Raw genomic sequence first — 8,702 nt, forward strand, 5'->3', positions numbered from 1 at the left:
TTTGAAGTTTATACGATAGGTTTTTGAGACTGTAGTACGGAAGTCCTTATGATATCCATAGCACTCAAGCCTTACTCCAATTATAATGTGCATAATATAAATATAGTATAAATCACATTTTAAACATTACATTTCAAAGTTACAACGATGGTTGTCAGGAATGTTAATGGATTCCAACTCTAATATGAATTCTACTAATTAAATGTCATATTCACACACACACACACACACGAGTAGAGACAAAAATATATTTATACGAAAACAGGAGGTTATGTGACAATTGTATATCTTAATAATTTTGACAATATTTCTCTAATCAATTAAAAAAGGTTTCAATTTAAAAAATAAGTTTATAAATACATTTGAACATATAGATCGGTTAATAAGAATATTTCATCCAATTTGAATATTTTTTTATGCACCAAAATTAATTAATTTCAGACCGTTGAAAATCGGAATCAAAAGAGGAACAATGAAATATACACAAAATCTCATTACTTTTACAGACATAATACATGCATTATGAGGAGGGAGCCACTTACACTCTTTTTTGGTGACACCGATTTACACATTACATTTTTAAAGTTTTTAAAGTTCAAATAGTCAATTCAAACTGTTCAACATGATGGATATCTTGAAATGTGCATGCATATCAAATTTTACATTTTTTGTGAATTTAACTATTTATTATTTTAAAAAATCGTTGTTTTCAAATCATTGAATTTTTGTACTCATCTTAATAAATGGTAAAAAAATTATAAAAAAAATGTAAAATTTGATCTGCAAGTACATTTTAATATATCAATTATATTGAACGGTTTGGATCAACTGTTTTGACTTTAAAAATATAAGAAATAATTTGGTGTCACAAAAAAAAAAGATGTAAGTGGATCCCTCCTCTTATATAAATTATGTCCAGTAGGTTCAAAAAAAAAATTTGAATAATGTAATCAACCGGTCCGTCCTCCATATAATATATAAAGAAAAAAAAATCAAAACCCGTTAAAAATCTAATTTATTTGGTTCAATTTTTTTCATTAAAAGTAATTTGTGGAAACAAAAACATTTAATTTAATAATGCTTGATAGAAGAAGTAAAAAAAAAAATCACAATACTGTCTACATCGGCTTTTATTTACAATTGCAAATGCTGAGCTGACAATTTCTCTCTCCTATCTGTTAATTGCATTTTGACTTTCACGGATGCGGAACTGTTTGATATTTTGAAAGCTTGCGTATGGCTTTTATTTCGTTTCCCACTCGCTTCCCTCTTCCACGCTGACCGAGAAAATTAATTAAAAATTTAAAATCGTCGGCCGATCTTGATAATTTTTTTCTTCCCAAAAACACCATCGTCGCTGCTGAGCTTTTGTTTCCTAACGCCTCTGCCCCCACTCAATCAAATTCGCCATTGCCTCCGCAGCGACGCCCTCCCTCCACTCTCAAGGTCGAGGGCGAATTCCGCTAGGAATGGGAAAACCCTTTTTTCTTCTTTTCTTTGATTTTTTTTTTTTTTTTTCAAATTTTATGGAATGAAAACTTTGACGGAGAAAGAAAGAGATCAAAATGAAAACTTTTATGTATAGCGGCACTCCTCTTGTAGGATAAATACATGATTTTGAGTTGAATAGCAGGCTCATGCCATTAAAAGGGACAAAGGGGCAAAGGAAATCTGGGTAAATGCGGCCATTTTTATTAATATCCCTAAAACAAATATAAATTTTAAATATGTCTTTGTCCTCAATTTTTTTTTAAACATGCCCTGACCGCCTGGGTTTCGGGCGGCCCAAAATACCCTGTGAGGCGCCAGCCCCCCGGGCGCCTCATGTGTTTTTTTTTTTTTTTTTTTTTTGAGAGAAATCTTAGTATTTGATTTGAATAATTTTGTGAAAAAAAGTTTAGGGTTTCTATATATGTGTATGTCAAAAAATAAAATATTATGTGTACATAATATGCGTATGCCAAAAAATAAAATATTTGATATATTTACAGAGTGATGTCGTAAATTTTTATAACTTTGATTTTTTATATTTTTATTTTTTTGGTGAACTATATGTATAATATACACACATACACATACATATATACACATACACATACACATACACATACACATACACATATACACATACACATACAAAAAACTCACATACACATACACATACACATACACATACATATATACCAAATAAATCAATTCGCATGAGCAAAATAGCAAGTTTATCTGCCACCACGTCTGAATAAACCTAACAAACGACTAGTTCTTCTGGTACCAGTGGCAGGTGCGGCATTACTTGTAGAGGCTTGGCTACTAGATGATTGGCTTACAGGAGGAGGGGGTTGTGTTCTACCGGTTGCTTCAGCAACAACTCTGGCATTTTCTCTTCAGCAACAACTTCTGAATGTAACAATGCAATTCAGTTAGTAATATAATTAAAGCATAAATAAATTTTGTACAATTCTACTTACCTGCCCTGCGCCTGTCGAAAACAGAACGGCGAGCCCGATTTTCCGACGGTCGCCTACCACCCATCTCGTCCATGGTCATTACAATACGCTTGTGTCTCCTCCTTCCCTTTCTTATCCATCCTTCTGAAGGGAGTATTCTATCTCCGACATATGCAGGCCACTCATGCTGATCAGGATAAGAATGGAAAGATCCACCCCAAGTGGAAGCAAGATAATCGGTACGGTACATGTCAGCAACATAGTGATGCTCACAGTAGTTCCTCACTCGGCATACCGCCATCACGTGACTGCAGGGTATGTGACTTAGCTGGGTCCTTGGCATGTACAGGTTACCGCCCTGGCATCTCCGAATTTAACCACGTACTTGCAAGCCCTGGTAGGAACGTACTCATTTCGATTTTGCACTTCGAATTTTGTTCCATCATTACCCATCGGGATCACGGTCATAGTTGCACCTTTGTCCCTGTGTCGTCTTAGTTTCTCCTCCACCCTTATTGAAAATGACTGGTTCATCCTTATTAATTCTGCGGCCTTAGCACGCCGTTCCTGAAACCAGGCATTTAACTTGTAGAATGTGTCCTCTACAACTGCAGCCACAGGCAACATCCGGCTCTGCTTGAATACTGCATTCAGAGACTCGGATCCGTTGGTGGTCATAATTCCCCAACGCCAACCTCCATCACGGGATTGATATATTTTCTCGTATGTTGGATCTTCGTTGACATCTCGGGGATTATTTTTGCCCACCTTCATTAAGTAGAGATTTGCCTTTGGCATGTACTACATAAAAAATAAGGAAATAGAATAATGTAAGTAAACAATTGTAGTAAAAAAAATTTTGTTTTCTTGAAGTACAATAATATATGTAAACAATTGAAATACATGTACCTTTGCAAAACTGCTAGTCATCTCTACCACCCTTCTCGGCTTTTTCTTTCTGCAATTCCATCTAAATGTATCAGTAACCCACTTGTCGCCCCCGGTTGCCTTGGAAAGGTTCTCTGCAACGCGTTGCATACACAACCTGTGCACACACTGGCCAATACGGGTTGACCAATCGTAATCTTTACGATCAAAAACATATTTTATTCCTTTGTGCTGGTCTGATATCACACAGAAAAACTTTCCTTCCCCAATCACCCGTATTCTTAAAAACTGCATAAAGAATCCCCAGTTCTCGCCGTCCTCTTTATGAACAATTGCAAACGCCAAAGGCAACAGCTGGTTCTCAGCATCATATGCGCATGCTATGAGTAGCCTCCCCTCGTAACGGCCAGACATGAAGCATGCATCAATGCTGATAACAGGTCTGATGTATTGCACAGCTTGGATACAAGCACCAAAAGCCCATGCTATGCCCTTGAATTGTTTAGCTCCCTCTATTAGTACTCCGTCTTTATCAAAAAAAGGTCATGCCATCGCTCATATACGGTGCCGACATTTGTACTTGCCATGGCCTGGAGCAATGGTGCCAGATATCCATATGAATCCTTCCAACTACCGAATATCCTGCAAACCGCAAGTTCACGACCTCTCCACAGCCTGTTGTATTTTGGGATTACATATTTGTATTTGTGTCTGACGGTCATAGCCACCGCCTTGATATCAATGGATCCAACTTAATGTCCTCCTCAATTGCATCGGCAATTAGTGATGCCGTCAGCTGCGCATGGTCTGTCCTTGTGGACGCAGACTTGCATGTATGAGGTGGTTCACACTCCTTAATCATCCATGCTTCCCCTGAACCCGCAGCGCGGGTGAGTTGTACAAAGCACAACTAACCTTGTTCGGTCCCTTTTGTGTATTATACATTCCCAGTTCCCGTGAACATGAGTCTCATTTATTTTCTTTACAAGTTCGTCTATGTTGGTATAAACTTGCCCTGCGGCAAGTTCTTTATTGTATTCAACACGAGGACCAAAGAAACTAATGTTTGCCTTTTCGAAAGCTGTGGTGTCGTTGAATGTGGCAACCGGATGCTTATTCCCCTGACCTCTAATCGGGAATTTTTCTGCTCTGGACAACCCTGGTACATTTGCATCACCATCTGATAAGTCATCAGCTTCCCAAACCCCTTGGTATTCATCCCCCGTTTTCATTTCCCTTTCTGGTATGGCATCAATAGCATCAACATCAATATCAATATCATTTCGATTAACGGGTACCAGTCCTGACTCTGGCATAGTTGGAAATCTAGGGATTATGGGTGTCTGTCTGGGTGGTGGTTGTAACTCTTCAGTATTTTCTGGGGAGTTTTGGTATCCCTGGTTGTCATAACCGGGGCTGTGGTACCTCTGGCTGTCATAAGGGGAGTGCTGGTGATATCCCTGGTTGTCATAAGGGGATTGCTAGTGGTACTCCTGGTGGTCATAAGGGGAGTGCCGGTGGTACCCTTGGTTGTCATAAGGGGAGTGCTGCTGGTACCCCTGGTTGTCACAAGGGGAGTGCTGGTGGTACCCCTGGTTGTCATAACCCGAATTGTCATAACCTGAAGGTCCAGCCCCAGCCAAACTTGAAGGTCCAGCCCTCGTTCGGGGAACCCTCTTCGAATATATGTCCATTACCGGGACCCCACAAGCTACAAATTGAGTATACACAATGATAGGCCTAAATTATATACATATTCGATCTGATTTTTATCACAAAATAATACCAAATATCTTGTATTTTGAATATAAAGTGAATATAATACACCTTGGATCAAGTTACTGCGTTTGTTTAGTTTTAATTTGTAAGAAATGAAGAAAAATGAAGAAAACCGAAGAAAACTGCTCATTGCGGACACACGGTTTGTGATATGGCCAAAATAAGTACTTAGATGGATTTCTGGACGCGCGCCAATTTTAAAAAGATATAATAAGCTATACATCAAAATCCGTGCGGATGCACGGATATCGATGCGGACGCACGGATCTCGATGCAGCCGCACTCTGGTCGCACAGGAAAAGTCCGAGTCTAGTGCGGATCTCGATGCAGCCGCAGTGCGGATCCCAGTGCGGATGGTACTGTAGCAGTGCGGGTGGCCTGGCCGCACTGTAGCAGAACGCATAACTGGAGCCTGATCTTAAAATAGTCATATCTTTTGACTCGTAATTCCGATTTAGGATTGCAACCACTTTTTGGAAAGCTAGGATGAAGATCTACAACATGAGAAACTAAAAAAGGAAATTTGGAGTCAGTTGGACGCACTAAACTCGCAAACAGCCAAAATTACACGTTTTCAACACGGTTTCTATTTTTGGCGCACCAAATACACGTTTTTACAGCCAAATGTGGACAAGGCAATTCTGGAAAACAATCCAAATATAACACCCACTAACTCCACTTCCTAGCCTCTAAATTGGGCATGGTCTTTAGTTATAAAAGAGAGGGTTTATTATCCATTCAAGGTATCTCTTCGCAAAGATCAAAAGCACATCCATATCTCTTCCTCTTTCATTCTCTCTCTATACACACAATACTTAGCGATAAATTCTGGAGAAAAGGAAAGCTTTCAAGCAAGGAGAAGAAGGAGATTCGAGCAAGAAGTGGCCAAGATTGAGGGCTTTGATCAAATAAAGGGTGTAATCATTTCTTTATTTCATTTCTTCTTACTTTGCCAACTTTTTGTGATGGATCTCTCCATGAGGGAGTAGTTCTCTCTCTAGGGGTTTAGGTCAATGCATGAATTTGTTTAATTGTATCTTATTCGGTTATTTGTTTTTGTTATGATTGTTTATTGGGATTTGATGTTAATTTATGTGATTTATCATTTGTGTTAATTACATAGTTAGTACTTGAAATCGCAGTAGTCCCGCTTTGGTATCTCTTTGTCAAAGGATCCAAAGAAGTTAGGACGAGAGGAGAGTACCAAATTATGAATACAAATATCCTAGGGTTAGATTAGGATTGTAACCAATTTGTAATCTAAGCTGGAACTACAGAAATTAAGGTTAGGAATTTGGTGAAGAACCTAACCGTGAAGGCAAACCCTAATTAGGACATTTCAATTCGAATCGGGTATTGGTATGAAGGACTTAATCGTGAAGTATCAATATTTGAGGAGAGGAGAGACTAACAAGAGCTCAATGGGTCTAGGTAACTAGGGTGGGGGACTTCATCGAGAAGTTCGAGTTACCTAGGCATGTTATTAATTCACGAAAGTGACCCTTAATGACATATTAGGTTAGAAACCTCATCAAATCATAACATGAACTTAAACAAATACCGAATAGATAGAGTTAGCAAGGGAATGTAGACCAAAGACCCCTAGATCTCTAAATCTTGAAAACAAATCAATTCATTTCTTTTGCTTTTATTTACAATTATTGTTTCAAACTCCTTTCTTTTGGGTATTGAACCCAACCTTAGGAATCGTTAGAACAAACCCCCCCAATTTACTTTTATTGCACTTTACTTTCCTTTTATTTTCTGAAATTAATTAGTAAAGTTTAAACTAAGTATTTATCATACTCCCTGTGGATCGATACCCGAAAATATACTACACGGTAGGATTGTATACTTGCAATCTGAACCAAAAGTGTATTTAGGGTTAAAAGGTACATCTCATTGTACTGAAACTTTGTGCATACGTTTTTGCGCGCATCACACAACTCTCCACAAATTGGCATATGTTATTGGAAACTTAACAAAGTAAGGTCTACCCCCCCCCCCACGTGAGTTGTCAATCTGTGTACCCAATTCTATTTCATACCTGTTGGGGTTTACATATGTCTTTTCATATATTAGCTGCTTCAGTTCCTCAAATGTGGTATTTTCATTAATCTCGAAGCCAAATGCGACTTCTTTCATGTAATGCACGCCATCTTCATCCCTTTCTAGCTTGCCGCCGACATACAGTGCAACTAACATCTCTTCTTTAACAATCTACATTTAAAAAAAAACATTACAAGTATTACATGACATAATAATGGGTACAGTAATAAATGACTAATTGAAAAATAATTAAAAAAAGTTAAAAAAATTACAATTTTTCTACACTAGGTGTACAGTAAATGTACGGTACACTACAGTGCGTGCAACAGTAAATGTACGGTGCGCTACAGTGCGTGCAATAGTAAATGTATAGTACGCTACAGTACTTGCAACAGTAAAATTTAGTTACAGTAAATTTGCAACAGTTAAGACTAATTATTATAATTAAAAAGTAATGACTAATTATTATAATTAAAAAAATACCTATTCACTCAGCTTCTCGCCTCGAGAGAAGTTCTCAAATGGGAAGTGACAGAGACAGAAAACGAATGGGTTTATATCATATTACATATGGGGCGCCTGGGGGGGTGGCGCCTCACATGACCAATGGGACGCCCGGGGGGCTGGCGCCTCTGTAACACTATGCAAAATATGTAAATGGAATTAATGATTGAAAGTAATATAAGAAATGCTTAAAGATATTTGTATAGAATAAATTACATTTTAGTGTCAAGTATCATTTTATTAAGCATAACATCATATATTTAAGTTACTTTGTCCAATTATATGTTGTTATGCCAGACAAATTAACTGATACAATAAAGGATTAAACAACTAGTACTAATTATAGACATCTTTTTAGTATTTGGACTAATTTGAAAAGCTTGAAAATTTTGAAGGTTAAATATATAAAATGGAAAACTTAAATTAAAGAAAAAGAAATTGATCAAGGTGGCACCATTGCCACGCGGCATGTGGTGAGTGAAACACCACCTAGTTAGTTCCTTAATTGGGGGTCCTTCTCTCCCGTAAAGAAAAGAATGAAAAGAAGAAAAAGAATAAACAGAGGGTTTTCCTCTAATCCCTTCACGTTCCACTTCTTTTATTCTCATATGAATTAAGATTCTTTGATGATTGAACTCTTGAGCTTGATTAGCATATATATATATATATATATATGCCGCTTTTGAATTGAGCAAGAAATTAAGCTAGTGATTAGGTGCAACAAGAAAATCTATCGGTATCTTTCTGTCTATTTCCTTTTTAATTTAATATGATATGAAGATTTGGAACTTGTTAAACCACTCAAGTGCGTAGCTTTAATTTCTATAATGATTGAAATGAAACGAAAATTTATTTAATCTTGAAAGTGATGAATTTACTTTATGGATCATTTCTTCTTATTCTTTTACCGAATCTGAATTATATATATAATTAATTGAATTCTCGATTATGGATATAAAGCTTAAACCTTAAAATATTATAAGGTTAAATTAGAGATTAGGAAATTTGTTTAGCTGATTCATATGGGGTTCTGAA

Source organism: Carex rostrata, chromosome 21 (genome assembly GCF_964058835.1).
Source record: "Carex rostrata chromosome 21, lpCarRost1.2, whole genome shotgun sequence".
In the NCBI taxonomy this organism is placed as follows: Eukaryota; Viridiplantae; Streptophyta; class Magnoliopsida; order Poales; family Cyperaceae; genus Carex; species Carex rostrata.